A 12,299-nucleotide genomic window follows, 5' to 3' on the forward strand; every position below is an offset into this window, starting at 1 on the left:
TTTCTAACTAATTTTTAAAATTAAATAATTGATTATTTATTTACATATATAATTAAATATTCAATTTTTATACTATAAGCTATATGCGCTTACGCTTAACGAATCTGTTAACGCCGCGATTGGCCATCATTTTGACAAACAACAAACACGCGCTCTCATTTAATCAATTTTTTTAAATACAAAAATTTTTAATTAGGTTTACTTCTTTTTCCACAATTAATTGTTAAATATTAAAGTTTTTTTACAATAATTATTATTTTTATTTTTAATTGTTCAAATTAATAGTAAGTATTTTTCTCCAATGCGGTCGGACACTGGAACGTGTCCGGCCTGTACCGGGAGTCTGGGACTACTGGGAGTTGGGACCTGAGGCGTTTAGTCGTTTACCTAAATATTATACCGCTAGACGAGGCGAGGCAAGACGAGGCGCCGCGCGGGATAATCACGGTGGTGATTATCGCGCGGGAGCCGCGCCGTTGATTGGCCGAGGTCGATCGACCGGGTTCGGCGGGGGGCCGCGAGGTCGCGCTCGCGTGCCGCAACTCGGCACTCGGCTCGGCACTCGTGCGAGTGCCAGCGACCGATGGCGACGACCGCCGAGATGTGCCTGCGAAGTTACGTGGTGCCGCCGTGCCGTCCTTAGATCCGCGTCGTGCGTCCCCCTCCCGCGCGGGCCCCCGTCGCTTTTCCGCGCGTTTTCCGTCCCCGCGAGACGCACGACGACGACGACAACGACGACGGCGACGACGCGTCGACGACGACGACAGATCGCGTCATCGAGTGCGCGCCGCGAATCGTCGCGCGTGAAGCGTGAATGCGTGTGCTCGTCGGTGTGCCTGGCGGTGCGGTGGTGTGGTGTGCGCCGTGTCGAAGAAGTGCCGACCAGATCACGGTGGATCATCCGTCTGTACCGAGCGAGGGGGAGAGAGATATGCGTATATAGGTAAATATACCAGAATGCGTGCGAAAGAGAGCGAAAAAGATAGAGAGAGAGAGAGAGAGAACGCGTGCATGTGCGCGACTTGCGCGAGAGAAAGAGAGAGGGGAAAAGAGGCAGGAGAAAGAGGATGGAAAAGAAACCGAGATGTGTGTCCCGCGTTGCAGCTCACGGCGAGCCGCCGCCGCCGCCGCCGCCGCGCCGCGCCGCGCCGCGCGAGTACGAGAGTTGACACTTCCGCGCGGAGCATGGGTCCGCGGCTACACCGCCGCCAGTCGTCGTCCCCGAGTCGTCGTCGCCGCCGAGAAGCCGCTACACCGTCGTCGTCGTCGTCCCGGCGTCGTCAGTAAACACCGAGCCACCGAGACGGATATACAGAGTGAGTCATTGCTCTTTTGCTTTTCGTCCGTCCGCCGCGATCGTGGCCGCCGCGCGGCGGACTTCTGTGTGTCCCTCTGTCCCTCTTTCTCGGCTCCTCGCGCCGCCTCCCCTTGTGTTGTCGCCCTTTTCTCCTCCTCCTCCTCCTCCTCCGGTTCCTCCTCACGTCTCTCTGGGATTCGAGACCGCCGCGCCGCTCGCAATTTCTTCTCGGTGCCGGCGATTATACCCCGACCCTGACCCTCGGCCGCGTTAACAACCGAGAAAGTCCGAAAAGCACAGATCATCCCTTCCGCAAAGGTGCCCGCTCGTTCCGCGTGTTAAAATTATTGCCGCCTGTTCCGCGCGCGGATCCGACGAATTTTTTTTAAGTTCCGGCGGGGATTTTGGGGGTCAAGTCAACTGCGCTTTGCGCTTCGTAACCGTCCCGACCGCGCGGTGTCTATTAAGCTTGTTTGTGCGCGCTTCTTTGAGAATCCCGTAGGGATTGTTACCTGGATCTTCCATTCTGGGATTCATTGTGGTGCAAATTTCTCGCTACGTTAAAGGCATCTGGACACCGCGCATTGGCCTTCTTTCCCTCTCGTGTCTTTTACCCTTTAACATCGCCGCGCGCCGTCTTGCTCTCGCGCGATTTCGTATTTTCCTCGCGTGAAAAACTGTAAAAGTTATACAGCTATACGCTAAGTATGCGTTTAAAAAATTTGTCTGATATATTGAAAACTTTTGTAAATATGAGATATGGATCAATTCGTTATGAATGAGCACGTTAGGGACATAAAGCAGGGTTTTGAAACCCTTTGATTACTTTCTTACGGTAAGTCTAATGTTGAAGTACCTAACCGATCGTGTTTGAAACATTTTACCGCTCTTCGTCACGCGACTCCGCTTTCGATCAATTAAACTGTCAATCAAGGACACGCTGGCACCTCGTTTGTAGTTCGAAAAAAAAAAAAATACGGTATTTCGACGGTAAAAGCGGCCGCCAGAAGTAGGCGCACACAGCTGCATCGTTTAACACGACCTACTCCACCGAAGGGGTCAAAATAAAAAAAAAAAATAAAAAAAAAGAGAAAACAAATTTGTAAAATTAATTATCTGTATATTTTAATGAAAGTCGGAAAATTTCTTAAGTTTTAACGTTTTAAAAATGAATAATAATTCTTTTGAAGAATGTCAAACAAATCATTTTAACCCTCTTAGTAGGGGGGGGGGGGGTTCTAGTTCTAAAAATTATGCATATACAGGAGCATCACTACCGAATTCCAAATACCAGCAGAATTTCTTTCAATCTCCAGAATTGTATACTGTTATTGTCTCCGCTGCGCGGACGTTTTCTTTTGAAAACTTGGTTCATTCAAAGTGTGCTGCCATCAAGTTCGCCAGCGCAAAATACATGCGCGCGAGCGAGCGAGCGGACCCGCGTATCGGCGGACGCAGCCATGCGTTTTCTCGAGCCGCGGTGGTTTTCTGCGGTCGGGTCGGTGCTTTCGTTTCGACTGGTCGCGCGGTGCTTTTTCTTCGGCTCCTCGCTCCTCGCTCGCCGCGCCGCGCGGCTGTCGATGGCCTCCTACTCGTGGCTCGTATACCGGGTGTTCCCTCGGTCAAGATTTTCGGGCGGGGGGCTTAAGGGGCTCCTATAGTGGCAGTGCACTTTATGCACTAAAAAAGTGCACACTCTTTAACTCGTATTTTATTTATTATAAATTTTTAAGAGCAAAAATGCAAAATCGGGCTGCTTAGGGCACTACAGATGAGCTTACCGATTAAAAATATCCTAAATGGAATAAGATTCATTCGATATTTTGGCTAAATTTTTCTCGTGAGAAGCCCTAAACAGCCCGATTTTGCATTTTTTTGCTCTTAAAAACTTATAATAAATAAAATACGATTTAAAGTGTGCACTAAAGAGAGTGCACTGCCACTATAGGATCCCCTTAAGAGAGAGGAATTCTTCGGGGATTGTCTGACCGTTCGCTATTGTTGGCGTAACTCGAGAGAGAGAGAGAGAGAGCAACGTAACGAAAGAATCGGATATTTTTAACGTCCCAATGACATTCTGAGATACCGACCGTTTCCATTTGGAACTTTTGATCTACACCGACTCTTCTTCTCTATCGATTCGTCGTTCCTCGTCTACTTCCCACACAGATCCTCGAGCCGTACCCCATGCCGTTGTTCTCTCTCTTCTCTTGGCGGACAGTACGCTCGTATTTCCGGAAGCATGTGAGAGACACGCGCTGACGTTTGCGCGAAAGAAAGCGCACGGCGCGGCGCGGCTACGCGACAAAAGCGACGTACGTCGCGTCGTCGGCGTTGACGTTGACGTCGACGTCGACGTCATGCTGCGCCGAGGGCACAAGGCAAGGATAATGATATTACGGCTTAAAGAGACGGCTTAACCTAACCGTTAGTTTATTGGCGTGAAGGAGTCGCGGAGCGTGTCTACATCAAAGCGAGCCGCTTCCGAGCTCCACTTTGCCCTGCCCTACTTGTCGCCGCCGCCGCCGCCGCCGCAGCCGCCGCCGTCGCCGCCGCCACTGCCGTCGTCGTCGCCGTCTCCTCCGGCTATCACTACCACCACCGAGACGCTTCTGTCCGCTTCACCGAACCACGTAGTCCACGTATGCGAGCGGCACCCTCGACGGAGCCGCGCGCCGCCCGTGTGTAGCTGTGTCTAATCTATTACACCTATAACATCTGAAACGGGACACGCAACTGGCATCGCACGGCCATCGGTCCAGAGATGCGAATCTCGCGACGACAAACGACGACAACGATGACGACAACGTGACTCTCGCGATGACGCGGTCGTTTGTCGAAATGACCGCGGATTTTCAGATAAATTCGAGCGATAATGTTCCGAGAGGGATTTACGAGAGGGGAGTTACGACTCGAGAAAATTTACCTGTCGAAATTATGGATAAATATTAACCTTTACCAAGGACGTCGACGAGATTTTTTTCCGGGGGGAAAGCATGATTCACAAAATGTTACTTCCAGAATACTTTATAATTTGAAATTTATATACCTTTTATTAGTATAAAAGCTTTCTCACCGCGACAAGACAGGTGTATGTCGAGAAATGTTTTCTTCGCGTTTATTTATTTTTATTTTTTTTGCGTATTTTTAAAATTTTTGGCTTTCCAATTTTTTTAATTTTTAATTTTTTGTTACTTTTTGAGAAGACTACGGACAATAGAACATCGACCTAAGTCGTAGAGAAGGAAGGGGCGCATTTAATTTCAGCAACTTTCCTATACTTTTTTCATTCGTTCAATTTAATTGCAATCTCATTTATAGAGAGCAAAAAAACAGGCGTTAATTGAACAATAAATACTAAATAAAATTGAGATCTTATTTGATTTTTAAAAAGCAGGTGAAATTAATTCAAGCAAGGCAGGCATTGAAAAACTAAAATTCTGTTGAAATCCGAAAAAAAATATTTTTTTCTATATAGATTATAGCAGAGATCGGCAAGGTTTAACTTTTTGCTGATTCCAAGGGAGGCAAATCCCCTCTTGCCCCTCCCTTGTGGGCATCTACGACTTTTAAGCCTATCACACAACACAAAGGTCCAGGCAATGGGAACAAGGAATAAGACAGGCAACAAAAATAACCCCACTTCAACTTATAATAAAACTGAAAAACTGGAATTTGTCTGATACAGGCAATAGAGAATAGAAATCCAACGTGTTGAAATTCTGTTTATATTGCCTATTTCATATTCCATTGCGTTGACACACAGTAAGTTAAAATGTTATTTTTGTTGCCTGGCTTATTTTCTGTTCCTTATTGTCCGTATCTTTGTATTGTATGATAGGCTTTATAGTATAAACTCGTATAAAGCCTATGTGAAAAACCTTATCCTTAACATGGGTATCCACGGGTCCACTTATTTAAAGTGGTTCAAAAAAAATTCTCAAATCTCTGAAAAAATTACATATACTTTCAAGTTTCTAGAACAAATGTCTGTACTTCATTTTGGAAAAAAATAAAATGTAACATAATTGAAGACTAAAGTTTAAAAAAAACTCCCTGCATGGATAGAAATCGATCGGACACGAATTACATGTTTGTAAGGGTTAAAATCGACGTCCGGCTCGAGCGCGGCATTCGCGAGGTATACTGCGCGGATCAGGGTTCATTCAAAATCGAAGACCTCCGAGAATTCTCGGCGCGCAAGCTATCCGGCTTTGTGAAACGCCGCGCGCCGCGACGATTACTATTTAGCCGAGCCGTTCTCCTCGGGGACTCGCCTTTCCTATCTTTTTATTTACTCCCGCGGCGGAATGGCCGGCCGGTAATAGATAACACGGGGGAAATCTGCCGTGGTGCGGATCACGCAAACGGATAGGAGACGCGTGGCCACCCTCCGTGAAGGCGCCGCGCCGGGGCGGCCGAGAGGGGGCGAGAGAGAAAGAGACGAGCGGCACGCATGGCGGGGTACGGTTTAGGAATCCCCCGGAGCACGACACCGCTGAAGCGTCGACAAAGTAGCTGCTTAGGGTTCTCCTCATCTTCCTCCTCCACCTTCGCGGTCGTGCCATCGCGTTTGATACCACGTGCTTCTCGTCGGGATAAAAAGCGGCCGACATCGGTAAAGCAGGGGGAGGGGGAAATTCCTCCCCATTTCGATATCAAAGACTCTCCAGCGAGAACCCGCTAAAACGATGCTCTTTGACATCACAAAGCTCCGGTGTTCCCTTCATTCCCCTCTTAACCTTTCTCTTTGCCCGCGGTGTCGCCCACTCGCTCTTTCTCTTCCACTTTTCTCGAGTTCGTTTCTTGTTTGCCGCAAACGCCGCCCCGGCACGCCAAAGAAAGTGACTTACGTCGTATATATACACTCGGTGCCGTCAACGTCGTCGTCGTCTATAGGCAATATTTTCTCACCGAGATCGCGCCGCGCGGGTGAAAGGGGAGGAGCCCCCCTTTAAAGTGTCGCGGCTCCTCGATCACGTGAGATACCGCCTTTTCCTTTAATCCACTCACGTGCGCGAGATTTGTGGATATGTGCGTGCGTGTACGTAACGTTTCTTTTTGGCCACGGGCGATAGAGACGTCGCTTCTCGATCGATGATTTCGAAATCTATTCTTCTCCCGACAAATGTGTAAAACTTCTACATGTATATGTCGCAGGGATTTCGTGTAATTCAAAAAGGGTGTATATTTTGTAGATATAAAATAAGCAACTTGATTCATTGAATTTTTAATAATTTAACTGGGCATTTAATAGCACAACTGCCAATAACACGCTGCACCAAAATTAAGGCACTATAAAAGTTTTCAATACGACTTTTTCTGTATCTTATAGGAACTAAGTGATAATGGACATAAGACCCTTTACCATTGTACACTTTGAGCTGCTGCTATATCGATAAAAGTATTAATTCCATCATAGACGTAAATAATAGACTGAGCATTCCCATTGGAGATCTTCCGGCAAGATCTGAAGGATTTCCTTTTCTAATTGTATCCTAACTTAAATGGTATAAAAGGAAATCGTCATTGCAAGCATATATCTTCTGTCCTTCAGATCTTGCCGGAAGATCTCCAATGGGAATGTATGCTCAATCTATTATATACGTCTATGAATTCCATTTTGACAAAAGGAGATACGATTCTTTATCTCTACGGTATAGATATATATTCTTGAGAGAAATCATTTTATCGTTTTGACATATGACGTCAACCGTCAAAACGGCGCACGATTATCGCAGATCGCAGGACGCGCTGTCGCTAATGTAAACCGGAAGTATCGGGTGCCTTTCTGCGAGAGGGAAACGGCATGACGTAATGTCATTTCTCATCTGTCTCGTCTGCGTGCAATAATTGCCACTATGTATATCGCCGGCCGGTTCTCTCTGTTGTTCTCCGCCGTTTGTCCGTTTCTCCTCGGTACCCTTCCCCCTCCGGCTTTCTCTCGCCACTTCAGCCTCCTCCGGTCCGGTGTGTGTAAGTGTGCGTCGCTTCATCGCCGATCGCCGCCCGCTGTTCCGGCCGCTTTGATTCGCGTATCTATCGCAAAGCTAACCGCCGGGCGACGCTAATCGCCCGGTGAATTCGAAGTGCGCTCTCGCTCGAGTACCCTCGCTCTCGGACGAACGAGCGCCGCCGCGCCGCGCCGCGCCGCGCCGCGCCGCGCGGTGCTCCTTCTTTCAAAAGTGCCGTGTCGACGAAGGGGGACACCGATAAAGGCACAATGAAACACAGGGTGTCCCGTAGCTTTGAAAGGATACCTCGACGTCGGCTACCCGACTAATTCGTTCTGGACAGAAATACCTAGTTCTTTTGTCGAGCTTTGCCAATCCTGTGCCGATTTTTGGATGAGAAGAACAAGTCGCCCGTCTCCGGGAAGTCTTTACGTTCATCCGAGCGGAAAAATGTTTCCTAGAAATCGCTCACTTTCATGTTATTCATAAGCTTCAAGAAATCACGCATGATAATCACAACGTACTTAATTTGCGACTTTGTACGTTTGGAAACGTAGAAGATGTGACGTACCTATACCGCTCGAGGAGCGTACGGGAATTAAATTTGTCCCAAGCGTTGCCGATAATTGAATAATATGTCGCTGTATATACGTGTTACTAGAGTGTATTACAGTCTAATGCTATTATTAGCGGATATTACGATCGAATTTGCCTTTGTAGCGGCTGTATCGCATCGCATCCTTCTGCGCATGCTTCCGCTGACTTATGTACCTGTCTACCGTTAATTTGCAAATTCTCTTCTTTCGCGCGCTAAAGTTATTCCTACTCGCGAATTCGTGGAATATCACGGAATTATAATTAAATTAAAAAATCCTCGAGGGTCCACACAGTTAGCATTTTATTTTACGCTACGTTGGTTCGATTGCATTATACAGCGAATTCGTGCTGGTACTTATAGCGTAAGTGCGTTCTCGACGATGGAAACGCGAAGCGCGCGGCACGTAAATTTTTCAGCCGCGATACCGGAAGCGACGGTCGACGAAGACTATTGCCTCCTTATCCGGCTGACTGAATCTTTTAACGTCGGTAAGAGGCAAATCTCGTCCCCCGCTTAATCCCGTGTAAAAGTTTCGGTGGGTTTCGCCGGTGAATCTGCTGTCTCTCGACCTCTCTCTTTCTCTCAGGGAGCTCTGTTTCTTTCCCTCTCGAAGGACCGGTCGAAATCGATCAAACGGCGAAACTCGGAAAGAGCTATGCATTTTTTATCCGACGTAAAAGAAAACGCTCGTAAAACCCAGCGAGATTCTGCGCGTGTAATCCGCAATGCCGTTCTACGTTTCTCGGCACACAGCGAGATCTTAAACCACAGTTTTGTAACGATCCCTTACGATTCCTCCCTCTTAATCCCGCTGTGCAACGTAAACGTTATGGTTTTCCGAGTTTAACCGTGGAATTGTTAAAAAGAGAGGAATCGTGAATCGCTTGCGCGCGATTTTTGTAATGTACTTTCGATCCAAGTTCGGAACGCGGATTTATCCTGCGTATCGCGCTCTCTCTCTCTCTTTCTCTCTGTTGCTCTCTCTCGGCTCAAGAGAGGAGCCTGCTCGCTCGGGCGAGTCTCGCGGTATTCTGTCGTCCCCCGGGCTCCCTCGGCCACGACGGCGATCCCGTTAACGAACGACGCCATTAAGGGCGCATTAACATATAATTTTCCGTGAGAAATTATAGGCGACTCAGCGCCGGGTTGCTTTGCACGGTGTTTATTACGCGTGTCCGCCGCATCGCGCGGCGCGAGAGCGAGCGGGTCCAGGACGAGAAAAAGAGAAAGAGAGAAGGATAAAGACGAAGCAAAAGAGAAGGAAAGAGAGGAGCAGGAGCGCCGCACCGGCGTCCGGAGTCGATTGGCGGTGGCGAAGGAGAGAACGTCGGATCGTGATGGGGTTGACGCGGGGGGAGGGGGAGGAGGAGACGTAGAGGTTTTAAATCGCGTGATGTGTTAGTGCATTCATGCGAATCCACATCTTGCGCGGAGGGGGAAGAGGGGGGGCGCGAAGGGGGACCAGAGGAGCGCGCGTGTGTGGGATCGCGTGCGGCGGCGAGATCAAACGAACACGCTCCGTCTCTCTCTCTCTCTCTCTCTCTCTCTCTCTCTCTCTCTCTCTCTCTCCGTTTCGCGCTGACTTTCTCTCTCCTTCCATCTGCTCGAATCTCTCCTCTCTTTCTCTCTCTCTCTCTCTTTTTCTCTTCATCATCATCGTCGTCCTCGTCGTCGCGGCTTCTCCTTTTCCCTTCTCGGTCGCGCCCGAGCTCTGGCAAACACGCTACCAGTTTCTCACTTTTGCTCGCGCGAGCGCGGCGCTCTCTCCTTCTCTCTTTTTTTCTCCATCTCTCTTTCCTCCTCGACGACAACGTCGAACCGGCACCGGTTCTCTCTCGTTGGTCCTCGTCCTTTGCCTTCTGCCCTCTCCTCTTGCCCGACAAGGAGGAGCTGCAGGCCGCCGTTGCAGGCGCGATTCCATTATTATCGCCGATAGTTTAATTTCCATTAATTGCCGGGCGCGCGGGTTTCCCGTGGAGTCTGCAAGATTAAAACGCTAACCTCTTTTAAAACTGATATTTTACCTGAAGAATTTGCCCGCGCGAGCGAATCGCTGAATTTTGGAAACGATCCGACTTCGAGAGCGTTAATGGTTTTTGAACTAGAGAGCTCTGAAAAAAATCTAATACAATTTTATAAAAATATTTTATAAAATATGTTACAATAGAACATTTTTATATTTTTCACGTAGCAATATTTTCTGTGCAAAGTTTCCTTTCAATTATTCCCCGACAATTTATTTTTATGGAATTACATTCTTCTAAAATATTGAACGGATTCGAATCTTTTATTCTTGTATACATATATATCTATTTATTATCCAATTAGTGTGCAGAGTCCACGAATTTGAATGAATATAACAGAAATATTGGAATTATTATTAACCCTTTGTTGTACAAATTTTTTTGTTAAATATATTTTGCTGAATTTTAGTATTAGGTTTTCTGGAGTTGCTAATTGTAAATTGGAAATCGAAATTTAATAAATTAAAATCACGGATTCAATATGACAACTAAATTGAAAAAAATTAACAATGACTTATTTACGTACAAAATTTTATATGTAAGTTTTTTAGGGTTTTCTTGATTTAAAATCTGTAGGGAAAATTTGAAAATGACGAATCCAATATCGAAGAAATTTTTGCTATTTTTTAATAAAAAAAAGTTTCGCTCTTCGTATAATCCTCAGGAATTTCAAATATAAATATACCGTTAAATAGAAGTTAAATAGAAGTAATGTTTCAAAATTCTTACAAGAAAATCTTGTAAAGCGTCAAATTACAATTGTAATGAGATTTTATTTTAAAAGCGATAGATAAATTTAGAAATTATCAGTGGTAAGGCCAAAAAACGGAAAAGTAATTACAAATTTTTGTTATTTATATATTATACACATACAAGTCTTAGGAACATAACGATACTAAATATGTTAGACAAATCAATTATGAAATACCTAAAAACATAAAAAAACTGCGAAGAAATAAGTGTCCCTGGGACAAAGAGTTAAATTAATAAACTATGCAACAAAGGATTAAATATATAACGTTATAAATAGAGTGAAGTTAAAATTATTTTCCAAACATGCAAAAGACAGATTTAGTCTGGAACAACAGGTGATTAGCCGCATCGTGAGTTCCGTTTTAAGAGAATTTCGTAACGGGGTCGTGTACCTGACAATCTCTTTAAATCGGTATTTACCAAAGTCGATAAGATTGTCGGGATGCCAGCTGCCGCTGCGGTTGAATCGCTCAACTGGGAAATGCCAAATCGCATTTCAGATGCACTTGATGCGTCGATTTAAGCTTGACTGATGGCGACTATATTCAATATGAATTGATAATCTTCTTGAAATTAAGATTACATAAGAGTGTCTTTCCTCAAGCCGAACAGATCATTATATAAAAAAATCTAATTTTTTTTAGCGAATAACGTAAGATACATATTTTAAAACTATTTGATATTCCGAAAAGGGGCATTCTGAAAATAAATGTATATTTATAGATGTACCAATATTGAAATCAATAAATTGGTAAAAACGAAAGGAGATCCGGAGGAAGAAAATCGAGTAAAGCTTAACTTTTCATCGCAAAGAGAAATTTAGAGCATGCCGACATAAATTTCTCTTTTTTTCTCTTTTTCTTTGTCAGAACACTTCGTGTATATATATATATATATATATATATATATATATATATATATATATATCATTATCTTTCGAGATCGAGTGTCATCCGGCTTCTTTCGTTGACGATCCAACGTCGGCCCGGTCAAACCGCTGACACCTTTCAAGTCGCCGACTTTCTTCCCCTTACGTTTCCTCACTTTTCCGCTCTCCCCTCCCTCCTAGCCTCTCGCCTTCTTTCGGCTTTCGTATGTTTTCTTTGTCTTCTTCCTCGACTGTCACGCGAATTTGTCGCTTTATTATCACGTCGGTATATCTGTGAATCTTACTTTATAGTTTTATTTTTGCAAACAAATATATGCTTCGATTTTCTAGTAAAAGAAAATACCGAAATTATGCAATAATCACGCCCGAATCTTTTCTAGGGCATTTAATATTAATGGATAAAAAATAAAATTTTTATTAAATTAATCTATATAACAATGACTGCTATTTATTTTTTAAAATTATTAGCTTCTGCACACAATAGAGCACATGTTAGGAATAAGAATAAATATTTAATATTAGGAATCGGAATTAGATATAATAATTAAACGCAACGTACAATGGAAAAGAATAAAATACAGGATGTCCCAAAAATCTCGGAACGTCAAATATCTCGAAAAAACAAAAGTTGTAAGGTTTAAAAAAATCTATTTACTGACCTTATCACTTTGATCTTATGGCGTCATTAAGATCAAGTCAGGGTCACTTTGAATTTTATAAAATTAAACCCCCTTTTTTTATTGCGTATTCTTGCCTAAGTCGAGATGTTTTCAAAACACTATAG

At 44.9% G+C, this 12,299-nt stretch overlaps 1 protein-coding gene across 4 annotated transcripts in view; it reads left to right on the forward strand.

The window, feature by feature from the left end:
- The first annotated feature begins 525 nt into the window (after positions 1-525).
- Axn (protein axin) overlaps positions 526-12,299 on the forward strand; it is a 30,768-nt gene continuing 18,994 nt past the window's right edge. For 2 of the 4 annotated variants that reach the window (XM_077422730.1, XM_077422731.1), the window contains exons 1-2: positions 542-943; positions 1,105-1,316. The gene's annotated coding sequence lies outside the window, so the exon portion shown is untranslated. Of the gene's footprint in view, positions 944-1,104; positions 1,317-12,299 lie in introns of all 4 variants that reach the window. The other 2 variants (XM_077422725.1, XM_077422728.1) reach the window with 2 other exon arrangements.

The sequence above is a fragment of the Temnothorax americanus genome, unplaced genomic scaffold (genome assembly GCF_048541705.1).
Source record: "Temnothorax americanus isolate GAGA-0224 unplaced genomic scaffold, ASM4854170v1 Scaffold73, whole genome shotgun sequence".
NCBI classification, from domain to species: domain Eukaryota; kingdom Metazoa; phylum Arthropoda; class Insecta; order Hymenoptera; family Formicidae; genus Temnothorax; species Temnothorax americanus.